At 39.7% G+C, this 13,081-nt stretch overlaps 1 protein-coding gene across 1 annotated transcript in view; it reads left to right on the forward strand.

The window, feature by feature from the left end:
• The first annotated feature begins 11,120 nt into the window (after window positions 1-11,120).
• The window catches only part of Stx7 (syntaxin 7), a 34,565-nt gene continuing 32,604 nt past the window's right edge, over window positions 11,121-13,081 (forward strand). The window contains exon 1 of the mRNA XM_070010995.1: window positions 11,121-11,268. The gene's annotated coding sequence lies outside the window, so the exon portion shown is untranslated. The remainder of the gene's footprint in view (window positions 11,269-13,081) is intronic.

The following is a 13,081-nucleotide window of genomic DNA, read 5'->3' on the forward strand; positions in this document are numbered from 1 at the left end:
GGCCTTCTTGTTCAAATTATTGTCAAGTTCCTAAATTCTTGATGTAGTTAATCCAAAAGCTTCTGAATGGGGGGGGGGAGAACCCTCTAGTTACATGAAAGTAATGTTTATAATAATTTTTACATGCGATCTGTAACACCTTGGTCTCCGCAGGAGATACTCTGTAGCTTCATTAACACTTAAACTGGACACTCTTTGGAGAAAGTCATTAAAGTAAGTCAAATATAATGCTAAGTGAATGAAGCTGAGTTTTATTTTCTAGGTTACTCCCCTGAGTAGCTACTTGCATTTTGCAAGACAGGAGAAATAAATTGCATCTCCTTCAAATTATAATCTCAAAATCCTTGTAGTATAGAGTGCAAAGACTGATATAAAGTTTACTTCTAATAGCTTAAACGTACTTAGGGAATACATTTTTTGTTGTTTATAATTTCAGAGCTTACAAGAGTTTCCTTTTAAGAGTTATTTGTGGTCTTCACAGATTGCAATAATTTGGAGATGCATCCTTGTCAAATTGATATTAATATAATCAATATAATCAGTGTATTCATTTTTTAATTGGACAATTTTCAATTTGATAATTCGAAGACATCTTAATTTCAACAGGGTCGAACTAGAATCCTTTCCCTCTCTCAATATGTACTCAAACTTTCTTGTTTACCAGACTATCTATGAAAGAATGAAAAAATTTAGCGAAGACTGAAAATTGATAGGATAGGCTCATGGAAGAACCAAATTTAGATAGTACCACGGAGTGATCTTAGAAACCACATACAAATTTTCCATCTTAGCCCTACTCTGTCACAATGTACACAGGACAGCTTTACTGTAGCTACTATGAAAGATGTATTTCAAGACTATCACTTATATGTTATAATTAATAACACAGGGAGCTAGTAGTGTTAAGAAAAGAATCTGTATGCATAGAATGTTTTTGAAGCATCTACTAAATGACTACAAAACAATGTAATTGCTATTCTTAGGTCATATGTGTGTCAATTAATGACATTGTAATACTGTGGCCTGCAAAACATTGCCCAAGATTCTGTTTTTATTTTATGAACTATGGCACAATTTAGGTATAATAATGGTTCTGAAATTCACAGTATTAGATTCTTTCTTGACCAAAATCTTATAGATACAATATCCTTCCTACATTACATAGATCAACTAATATAATAATTCTTCAATAATTAAAAAATTCCCCCTTCTGATTTATCAATCGTCAGAAGATTCCTTCAGTTAAGGTCAATTTCTGTAATTTCAAAAGGCAGGGGATGAGGAATAAAAACAAAATTATATTTCTAGACACTATTTTCCTGGTTTTGAGGAAAGGTCACTCATAACTTAGAAATAATTCACTTAACAATAGTAAAAATGATGGTGCTTTGAGGACAAGTCCCTAAGATAGTAGGAAAAAGTAGGTAAGCGATCAAGTCATACTCTCATGACTTCTTGGCTTTATTACTGGGCTATTTCAAAGGCAGTATCTCCAGTCAATTTTGGGGCCCATTTTCCCCATACGCTGCTGCCCCTTAGTGGTCAACCTGAAAAACTCTGGCCTTGTTGAAGAACTCTTAACAGCTAAACAGGGAAGTGACCCTAAAACTGAGCCCCGAATACCAACCATCTTGAAAGCGCTGAGGTTTTACATTTCTCCCTTCCAAGTGACCTCTTGTACAAATCACACGAAGGAGGATGGTTCATCTATTGTTTTCACTCGTTAAATGAAGCGCTTGTTTATGGTTTACAGGTCTTCTGCCCAGAAATTTGCCTCCCTAGGTCTGAAGTCAACCTAAATGTGTTTTTCATATTAGGTTCCCCTCTTGATTCTAAAATTCTACAGACCACATCTGGAGAAACACAGTCCATGAGAAATATTGTATACAGGAAAGCTCTCAAAACTTGGAGTTAGAACAGTTGGGAAGCACCTTCTAGTCCAAACATCTGCTTCAGGTATTGAGAATGCTGGTGCCAGGAATAGGTTCAGAGTCTAGTTTGGGAGAGGCCATGTAAACAATCACAATGACTTGAGATAAGTGTTACAGAATAAGAGAGGCAGAGCACTTCTGGGAGGGAGGGAAGAAGGGCAGGACTTGGACACAGCCAGGTTGAAGATACTCATTGTCAAATGTGAGTTGGGCAAGTGGCATTCAGGATTTTAATTGACGTGCCCTTCACTTATTTTCAGAGTCTCTGAGCTTCATGTTGTCATTTTTATAAGGCTATGTGCATGTGGATTTATCATTGTGTAGCTGTTTCTGGTGCTTTTTACTTTTATTTGATAGTATGTTCATAGTTTATAAACATTGCAGCACTTAAAATGGGTAAAATAGCAGACTGTAAGACATCCTTCACCAGCTCGTAAGCGTGACAATAATGTTTTATTATCTTATTAATATATATGATTCATGTATCTCATGAAGATTAGTTTGTGATTCTTCCAATTAAATTAGGTTAAGATCCTAAGTACTCATCTAACTTCATCATTTAATTTCATAATTATCTATTGAATAGAAATCAATAGTACATTTGCCATCAATTATGGAATCTCATTTAAATCTGCATAATGTCCAGATGAAAAAACAAAATGAAATAACATGCTATGGACAGTTTCACATACAGAAATGTATTAGATTTTTTTTCTAAAGAATAAAAAGACAAGAAAGGGAGTGAGGCAGCCATTGAAACCTTCTTGTTCTAGAAGGTGGTTCTTTCTGGCCAAGCAACCTCAACACCCCTTTTCTGTGTCCTTCCTAAAGCAACACCACCACTTGCACATTGTCTTCACAGATGCCCATGAGTTTTGCTTAATTTTTTTAATTAATTTTTTTTTTGTCGGTGGTGGAGCTTGAGTTCGGATTCTGGGCATTGTCCCTGAGCTCTTTTGCTCAGGACTAGCACTTTACCTCTTTTGAGTCATAGTGCCTCTTCCAATTTTCTAGTGGCTAATTGGAGACACAAGTATTATAGACTTTCCTGCCAGGCTGACTGAGCTGTGATCTTCAGATCTCAATGTCCTAAGTAGCTAGGATTACAGCACCCCTACCATGATTCTTAAAGGGATGAAAGTCAGCACATATTAAAAATGCTTACCTGCCTGGTAGGTGCTTTTGCAAATAATCCATATAGTTAATTTCCTGGATCATCATATTGATTTGAGGTACCGTTAGAATCTCTATTTAACATGCAAACACTGACATACGTAGATTTCTAAACTACCTTTAAGCAGTTGTACAAAGGGGTTTCAAGTCTACAAATCAATTTATGAATAGAACACATGTAGAGCACTGTCATCCCAGCCTCATTCTCCCCCATCTCTCCTAACCTCACTCATCCACTCAGACTGCCTGGTTCCATTGTCACATATGTACATTGAATATCATCACTGTTTTCACCCAGCCTTCTTCTTTCCATTTGTATGACCACTCTCCCCTTGAGTTCCCCGCTTCTGGCAATATACATTCCAGCTTCCTGGTATGCATTTTGTTAAACTGCAAGTTCATTGCTCATAGGTCTTATGCCATTGGACCCCTCCCTTGCATGTACCATTTTTAGTGGTTTACTCAAATTCAGAAAACAAGTGATAGAACCAGGCTGATCTTTTACCTGTCCTGGTCTTTACCCTTTATTGTAGGAAGGAACATTTTAGTCCCCTCTTTTCTTTACCCTTCTCCATTCATGGGCTTGCCAAGAGTTTGACACCAAGAAGACCTCAATGACTTAAAGAGGAACAATGATTTGGAGTAAGAGTCATTTAGCAAGTTTTGTGGAGATTTTCTCTTGGTGTTAATGAGTCATAGCAAGAATATTTATGGCTAAACCTTAACTGGTAATCTCCTAACTTTTCAGCTGTGGACTAGCTTGCTAGCTCTTGCAGGAACACCTTTCATTTGAAAAGCTATTTATGTTTTTAGTGACTAAACTCTAGAGTAATCTTGCCGTAAACTAGATCTATGGAAATGAATTTACCTTCAATTGCAATGACTAGAGAATTATTATCCCCAGGCCAACTATTGCCCTGAACTCTGGTATTCGTATTAACACCCTTCCCTGATATTCTGCATAATTCTTAGTGATCTTTAAGAAATGGCCTTATTTATTTCCCCCATGTATTTTATTAAGAGAAAAAATGGAAAGTTCAGAAGTATATTATGTAAAAATCACAAAGCTAAATTCATATTCACCCAGATGTTTGTACTGTTGTAGCTCTATCTCTTGCTCTGGCTGGCTCTGGCTCTGCTATCATAATAAATATTTAATTTTCTAACTAGATTTGTCTATTTCATACATGGCAATACTTTTGGATGTCAATAACACAAACCTAATAATACTTCCTCTTCTACTACAATTATATTCCATGTGACGGGTACTATACAGTTGAGCCTGTGGGGGTAGACATATCCCTATTTCTTGATTAAGGACACTGGGGCACAGAGAGCTTAGGTGGATGAACCAAGATCTACATATATGAATGTAGCTGCTAAGATCTCAACCCAAACAATATGACTCGAAGAACATCACTACGCTATATGGTGTATTATCTTTGTTCATACTCACATAGCATTCCACTGTTATTTGTGTGCAAATGCCCCTATTAAATCTCACCAGTCAAAATGTTGGACATTTAAAACAAGAATATGTCATTTCAGCATACTTGGCCAAGCCTGTCTTTAGAATGAATTTCTAAAGGTGCACTGGTTGAGCTGCAGAGTTGGTCTATTGTGTTTACTACGTTACAGAAAGGCTTCTCCATCTTACAGAGCTCCTACATTGTGGGATGGCCCACTTTCCCCACAGAACTAGCACTTGGCACTACTTAGCATTATCATTACTTCTTATTTGACAATATTCTAGATCTGACAATTCAGATCTACAATTCACCTAGCCCTGTGATCTTGGAAAACAGTGATGGATAAAGACTTCCCCTGATGGAGAACCACCCTTCCTCATCTGACTCCGGTAAGATTCAGTGTGACCCCTGTTTTCCTATGACAAGGGCAGCTAGAGACGGTTCAAATTTTCTTTCTGCCCTCATAAATATTAGCTAAGCTTCCTTTTCCCCCCATTGATCCATAAGAATAAAATACTTATTAACAAAACCTCAGTTAAGAGATCTCTCCTTCTCCCAGGTCCTTGAACTTTGGGCAACCTCAGTTTGAGCCAGCGAATAGCCCCAGCTTTGCCCTTTTTGAGAATAGGCTGGCCTAGGGTAATACATTCTCAGATCTAATATCTGATCCTGTCACTATCATTCATCATATTCCTTTGCACCCAGTCTTCTTCAGTTTTGTTTACCTCTTTCTATACAAAAGACAAATACAGTTGCCTAACTTACAGGCAAAAGGTTCTCCTCATTTTAGCTGTCCTTTCCAGCATGGAAATAACTTTTCAACTAGGTGTTCCCTTACTAAATCTAAATGATAATTTAAAAAAATTGACAAGTCAGAACAAAAACAACAAAACTTGGTCTTTGGGGAAGGTAGCTCAGTGGTAGAATGCTTGCCTTGCATGCATGAGGCCTGGGTTTGATTCTTCAGCACCACATAAGCAGAAAAAGCCAGAAGTAGCGCTGTGGCTCAAGCGGTAGAGCACTAGCCTTGAGCCTTGAGCTGAGGGATAGCGCCCAGGCCCAGAGTTCAGGCCTCACAACCAATATATATATAAAACAAAAAACAAAAAACAAAAACCTGGTCTTTTATTTTTATTTCACCCTTATTCCACACTTTTGTTGACCATTCAAATATAATTACTGGCTATTTTAGTTCCTTCCTATAAAGGTTATAAAACTCTGCACATGTGCTCATGTCCCAGGTGACTTTTGGACTTTAGACATTTGTTTCTCCAGATCCCAGTCAGCAGGAAAAATACCTTATTAGCATTCCTGGGCCTCTTGGTCTCCCCTATACTGAGGCTGGATTTCCATGGAGCTTCTGTCACATGCTCTTGGTGTGAGGCTCTGGGCAACAACGCTGAGTAACAAAGATGCTATGGCTTCTTTCCCACTTTCCACCTCAGTACACAGCTCTCTCCTTTGAGAAAGCCTGGATAACACAACCCATCTAAATCTGAATGTGAACAGGCATTTCTCCTCTGGTACTAAACTCAGTGCTTGAAATAGTGATTAATAAGAAAAAAAATGAGAGAATATTTAATTTTTAAAAATTCTTTATTTTTCAACATTTTCCTACAGGACATGTCTTAATGCTCCAAGGGTATAATTTGATTCATAACATTCCAGCCATTGAAAGGTAGGAAAAGGAAACACCTCTCTTTGTCTCCATCCCTCACCCTTTTTCTAATTTTATGCCTCCTCTTTTCTTTCTCTTCACTTTTCTCACACCCCTTCACATTTTGCCCCATGACACAAATGCTTTAACAAAGCTTTTCTTTACACTGGGAGTTCTAAAAAGATGGACAAGAAAAAGACAGAAAAAAAAAACAGATTTAAAAAGAAATGAAAAAAAAAAAAACACTGGTTATATAGCTCAATGGTAGAGCGCTTTCCCAGTGTGTAAAAGGCACTGGGTTCAATTGTGGCACCACAAATAATTAGGTGTAATCACAGATTATATTATTTTACACGCACAGAATCTCAAAGGGTATACAAAATACTGTGTAGAACTGGTAGACTACTAGTTTCTGTTTATAGGATACAAGGTCAATATTTAATCATGAATCACATTCCTACATATCAAAGTGAAAGTTGAAGTAAAAATACATCAACAATAACATCAAAATTACTGAATAACATATATGATTCACAAAATAGATACACAATAAATACTATTGGAAACTATACAGCACTGAAGAAAAACTGTAAGAGAAAATCTAAATTAATGTACAGACATATTTGGCTCATGAATTTCGGTAGTAATCAGGATCAGATGTGGTCAGAATTCTGTTAGAGGCTTTTCTGAGGGACGAACACAGCACAGCACATTTGTTCTGTCTTACATGAGGTATTCTGCTATGATAATAATGTAGCATAAGGCCTCATCAGACATCTAGCAAATGCTAGTGTGATAATCCTAGGATCATAAGCCAAAAGAAGTTTAATCTTCATAAGTTACTCAGTCTCGAATTTTGCTACAACAACTCAGAAAATGACCAAGACACAAGTATACCCATAAACCTGATATAGTTGATCATTTAGGATTTCTATAGAATGCATTTTCTTATTCCCTTGTTTAAAAGTTACAGCAAAATCTGCCCCATGCTCAGCATTTGTCCAGGTACTTGTGTGGTCTTTAGAAAACAAGCAGACTAGAGAAAGACATATAAAGTGCTTCAAGGGAAGCTACAGTAAAATAAATTCTTGTCTATTAAATATTAATTTAAGATGGCTTTTAATCTCACACAGATTTTCATGAAGCAGTTGTAGTTTTCCCATTACATTACTAACCAACCAAACTTTTTCTCATGATCCTACATATCTCATTTATTAATAATTTCCCTGTTTTGCTGTCTTCACTTGTTTGTTTCTTACTTCATTGTCTTTGACAGCTTTTTAGTTTAGTGATTATTACTCATTTCCATCCATCAAAGTTGCTATTTCCAGACGCTGTTGGCACTGCAGGCAACAGTCTCCCATCCTACAGAGCTGTGGTTTATGTAGGATGGGTACAGACCTAAGGAGACAAGTATGATAATGATTGTTACTCAATGACTTACTTCTCATGGACTCCCTAAATCTTTCTAAAAAGGCCTAATCTCCCAAATAACTGATAAATCCAACTCTGATATATTCAATTTGTATTCCTTTAGCCATAGATAAATCACTGCAGCAAGTGAGAGGTAAAATTGTCACTTGTTGACATAAACAAGGTGTTGATTTAATCACTTGCTGATAATTATTTAAGGTACTGCCTCCAATTCACTCACTAGAAGGAAAATGAACTGGAAAGCTCAAATATTCACATCTCTTTTGGAACCATGTATCTTTGCACCTCTATGTTTTGCAGTGTTGCCTAAACTATCCATATTTATTTTTCCTACTTGAGTACAAAGGAGTAAAATTACATTCAGGTTTTCAAAAGACCAAGAATAAATCTTATAACACTTTATAACAAATAGGGACAAACCCACAATTAGGCCTAACACAGCTAGCTTTGGTCATAGTGTAGGCAGTAGCAGGATAACATGAAGAGGCCAGCAAGTGTTAGGGTATTGTACCTTCCCTTCCCACATCTCAGGGCTCTAGCAAAGGAAACATACAGGTAAATTTATAAAATACATTAGACTTCACACATATACATTATTTATAGCTCCTTGATCTGTTGAAACATATCTCCCTGAGTTCATCAATCACTTCCTAATCCTCACATCCAACTTAACAACTTTCAGTTCTTAAATTACTTGAACTTTCAGTGACAAGTGACATCATGGATCGTTCACTTTTTTAGAGATTTTTTTTTTGGTCATTCTCTAGTTTTCCTTTTCCATTTGTTTCTTCTTTATCACTTTTCAGAATCTTTCATTTTTCATTTCTTCATATTATTTCTTTCATTTCTTCAACATTATTATACACTTAAGAATTATTCTCATCTCTTCCCATAGTTCACATTTTCAAGGACCAGTATAACACTGGGCATCTCAAACATGGATATTTAATATTCTCCACTATCTTAAAACAGTATGTTCAAACCTTATCTCTTTGCTCCCTCATTTTATTGCTTCCATTTTCAGACTGCAATTGCTTTATTAGTAATCTTAGATCTCAGAGGGGTACACCATGTTCAACTGGGTTTCTTGAGTCATAAAATTAGAAATTATCTTTCATTCTCCATATTTAGTTGATTCCTAAACATTCTAAAATATTTCTCGTCAATCTTCATGTCTTCTTCTCCAGCATATTTGTTTTGGGATATCCCTTCTATATTTCTGATATTGAGAAGATAAGGGATACCATTATTACCAGGTCTCCTAAGTGGTCTCTCTGCTTTCATTCTCACTGTTTGATGTTTCCCTATTTTTTTTTCTGTTTTCTCCATGGCATGGGATTAAATCACTTCATAGCTTTGCCTAAAAATCCTTTTGTAGTCCAAGTCCTATATAGACAGTCAACATGCTAGACAAGGTCTTGCATTATCAAGACCCCACTTGCCTTTCCAGTGTCATGTCTCTCCAATCGATACACTCTACCTAAATACACTTATGAAGCAACTTCTAAATGTCCCTGCCTAAAAAATTATATAATTTTGCATACTCACACCTTTTACTGGAATCTCGTTCCCCATCTTGTCCTCTAGTGAACCCTTATACCTCTTTAAAGATTTTTTTTCTTGGTCTTGGGTTTTGAATTCAGAGTCTAGGTGCTGTCCCTGAGCTTTTTTGCTCAAGGGTAGCATTCTACCACTTTAAACCACAGCTCCACTTCTAGTTTTCTGGTGCTTAATTGGAGATGAGTCTTATGGACTTTCCTGCCTGAGCTGGCTTCAAACCACAATCTCAGCCAGATCTCAGCCTCCTGAGTAGCTAGGATCACAGGTATGACCCACCAATACCCAACCAATCTTTAAGAATTCTGTTCGTATTTCCTCCATGGAATCATCCCTAACCCCACATAATAAGAGACTTCTATGTCTGGGCTTCCACTGGTGTGTTTTTAACCAATCTATCAGGGCACTGTAAGGTATATTAAGTAGGTAGGTTTCATTAGGTAGGCAATGAAGAGAACACCACAGGTAATCAGGCAGGAAAAGAAGTTTAATTACCGAACTGACGCTTGTGTCACATGGCCAAGAAAGGGAAGACCTACCCCTGGGCCAGGACTTATCTAGGCCAGGGACAGGAAGAGGTGTGGTCAGGTGGGGGAAAGGTGTGGCCACAGTGGTTCTGGATGTGACCCCAGGGTCTGGGACTCACCTAGGGTCAGATGGGAGGCCAGGGGCGGCCCAGGATGTTACTTAGGTGACTGCTTCCAGGTCACCTAGGTAACATACTGGGTAGAAATTTAGCCAAGAGCTAGGGAGATGTCTGAATAAGGCCTGCATGGCCCTGGGGCAGACCTTACAGGCACAGTATACTGGGAAGGATATCACCCCTTCATGGAACGCGTTGTACCCTACGCACCATGGTATCTACAGTGCCAGGTAACGTACTTGGCAAGTTTCCAAGGAGTATTTGCAGAGTGAATGATGTGGGAGGAAGTACTCTAGATACTACTTGAGGATATTTAAATGGCTGTTGTTTATACTTATCTGTGAGTCTGGAGTATTTGGGGGTTTCAGTTTCTCTAGTCTGTGAAATGAGGAAGTAGAACTGGATTTTCCATAAGGGACTCTCCAGCTTTAACGGCTAATGCTACTGTCTGTTAATAGAGGTTAAAGCATATATCTGACCACAGAAATTCTTGTATTTCTTAAAATATAAGAATATTTTATAAACACTCTCTAACTCTGTCTGGGGACATAGGTTTGATCCCCGCTGTCTTGAAAGAAAAACCAAGACCACAATGGCTAAAGGGGTATGCTATGTATCAACCAGCACCTAAGTATGTCTGAACTTCTGATACATATATCTGGATAATTCTTTTGAAAAAGTGGCTTAGTGTAGGCAATTGTCAGCCAAATTACGGTGAGGTATTGCTTTCACCGAAAGCAATTTATTCTTTCTCATTGAAATTAGATTATATTTGGAGTGTTACTATCTGCTGCCTTTGCAAATGCTATGAAAGCTACACCCTGCCTCTCAAGAATTTGCATGTATAGCACTTTACCAAGTGGGTACGCTTATTCTTTCATGGTTCTTGTTAGGATTGTGTATTTGCATTATCCCATTTTTAAGTGGAAATATGAATTAGGGTGTACTGTAGAGTTAAAAAAAAAGGTTAGGGAAAACAGGGTGGGGATGAACTAAGCAGCAGATGATGACTTCGGTCCAGCGAGGCTGGTTTAATCGAATAAAGAAAGATACCCGCATTTCCTTCTCTTTTGCAAGCAGGCGTTCACCATCGTTTGTCAGGTGTCCAAGCCCAACCCCCGGCAATTTTGCTGGTACCTTCATTCCTTAGCTTGGAACTAGAGGGGGGCGGAGTAGGGCCGCTGTCACTCAGGCTAATAGGCCAATAGGAGAGAAGCGAGCCCCGCCTCCTTTCCTGGGTGGCCCAGCGGGCATGCGCAGTGGGCGTCCTCGCACCGCCGCCCATCAGCTGAGAATTGCTGTCGTGGGTTCGGGGGGCCCCTTGGGTGGCCGTGGCCGGAGGAGGAGGACGAAGCCGACAAGGAGGAGGAGGAGGAGGAAAAGGAGAAAGCAGAGGAAGTCTGGGTAAGAGGAGGCTGGATAGCTGGGAGCCTCGGAGACTCAGTTCCCCCCGCAGCTACCGTCCCGTGGGTGTGCGCGCTGCCGCAGGCTCCGGGCGGGCGAAGGGCCGGGGCCGCCCGAGCGTCCGCCGCTGCGCGAGCGTCCGCCGCAGCCCACGCCCCCGGGCCAGCGCGTTCCGTGTCCCCGGCGCGGAACTTTGGTTCCGCGGGTCGGCGGCCAGGGCCCCTGCGGGCTGGACCCCGCGAGGCGTCCCACCCACCTGCCGCGCCCGGCCCGGCCCGGCCCCGCCCCGCCCCTCCGGCCGCCCGCCCGCCCCAGCCCCGGCGGCGCGGCCCGCTGACCTGTTCTTCACGTGAACTCAGGGTGGAAAAAATGCTTTTAACTTCTCTTGCAGAGTAACTGAAAAACACGGCCTTAGTGAAGGAGCCCTCTGCTCCTGCCCAGAGGCGCATTGTGTCTCCATTTTTTCTTCCAGTCAGTCTGGCGTGATGACTTTGACAACATTGCTACTGTAACTGACAATCCCCCCTCCTCTCTCTCCCTTCCTCCCTCCCCCACTCTCTTCCTCCTTCTCCCTCTTCCCCTCTCCCCCTTTCTCCCTTCCTCCCCCCTCTCTCTTCCTCTCTTCCCCTCTCCCTCTCCCCCTCCCCCTCACTCAATTAACCTTGATATCTGCCTTTAGTTTGCACAAACACCTTTATAATACAAAAACATTGCAAGAATTTTCATTTGCCTTTTGTTTTCTCGGATCAAGTGTAGACAAAAAAAAAAAAAAGGATAAATGCCCTTCTGGTCAAATGTTACTATATATTTTTTTTCACATTTTCTTGTACCTTTTGTACATGAAAATTTCATCACTTCCGAGCATCATGACTATGGTTATATATATATATTTTTTTGAGGTTGCCCACAGTCTGGAAAAAGGAAGTGATTATGAAATGCTGTGTTGCCCATAATGTTGGAGGTGGATGCCCGCCCCTCCTCCTCCCCTCTGTCTTTTTCCTGCTCTGGGATGTTCTGTGAGCTACATTCTAGGCAGAAACTGATAAAAATGTTAATTTGTGTCTTAGATGAACCTTTGTAAACTGCTTTGAGAAGTTGGCCCCAGACTTGTGACTAGTTAAGGATTAGGTAGGTTGTGATTCTAAAGGATCTGTAGAAGTTAATGTGATATCATATTAACTTCTTCAGATAGTTTACTTACACCACTCCTAATTTTAAAAAGTCAATCTTGACTTTAGTCAAACTGCTGGTGGTTGAAAAGTAAATCATCTGAAACACGTGTAGTCTCAGTAAAGTTTGCTATGGTTCAATGTACTTTGAGAGTTTAATGCATAAAAGGGTAGGAGAAAAGCCTTGGTGCTTTATAGCTAACTGGTGTGGAGTAGTAGAGGAACCAAGCTGCGAAATGCAGTGGATGTAGTTTGTCTAGAGAGAACACCCTTGAATTAGCTGAGCATCTCCTATGTACTGTGCACTTGGCCATTTCCTGTTTGTATTCTAGAAGTCAAGATAGGGAGTAAGAAGTATAGGAACCGGATCATTTTAAATGCTGACAAGTATTATGGAGTAGTTGTGAATCTAGGAGAACAGTGGTGTGGCAGCAGTGGTGACTTCTTATTTCTGATCACGTGTCTCTAGCAGGTGGATGTAGGAGCCAGTCACATGAACAACATGGGAAGAGCCTTTTACAGATAAGAAGCGATACCCAGAAAGGCCCAAGTGCCACGTCTTGCATTATTTAGATCCAAAGAAGTCACTGGAATTCACTGTTTTAGAATGATAATCTTTACCTTCAGCTGGGTGGGAGTTCTTG

The sequence above is a fragment of the Dipodomys merriami genome, unplaced genomic scaffold (genome assembly GCF_024711535.1).
Source record: "Dipodomys merriami isolate MVZ:Mamm:240054 unplaced genomic scaffold, mDipMer1.0.p SCAF_8, whole genome shotgun sequence".
Lineage (NCBI taxonomy): Eukaryota > Metazoa > Chordata > Mammalia > Rodentia > Heteromyidae > Dipodomys > Dipodomys merriami.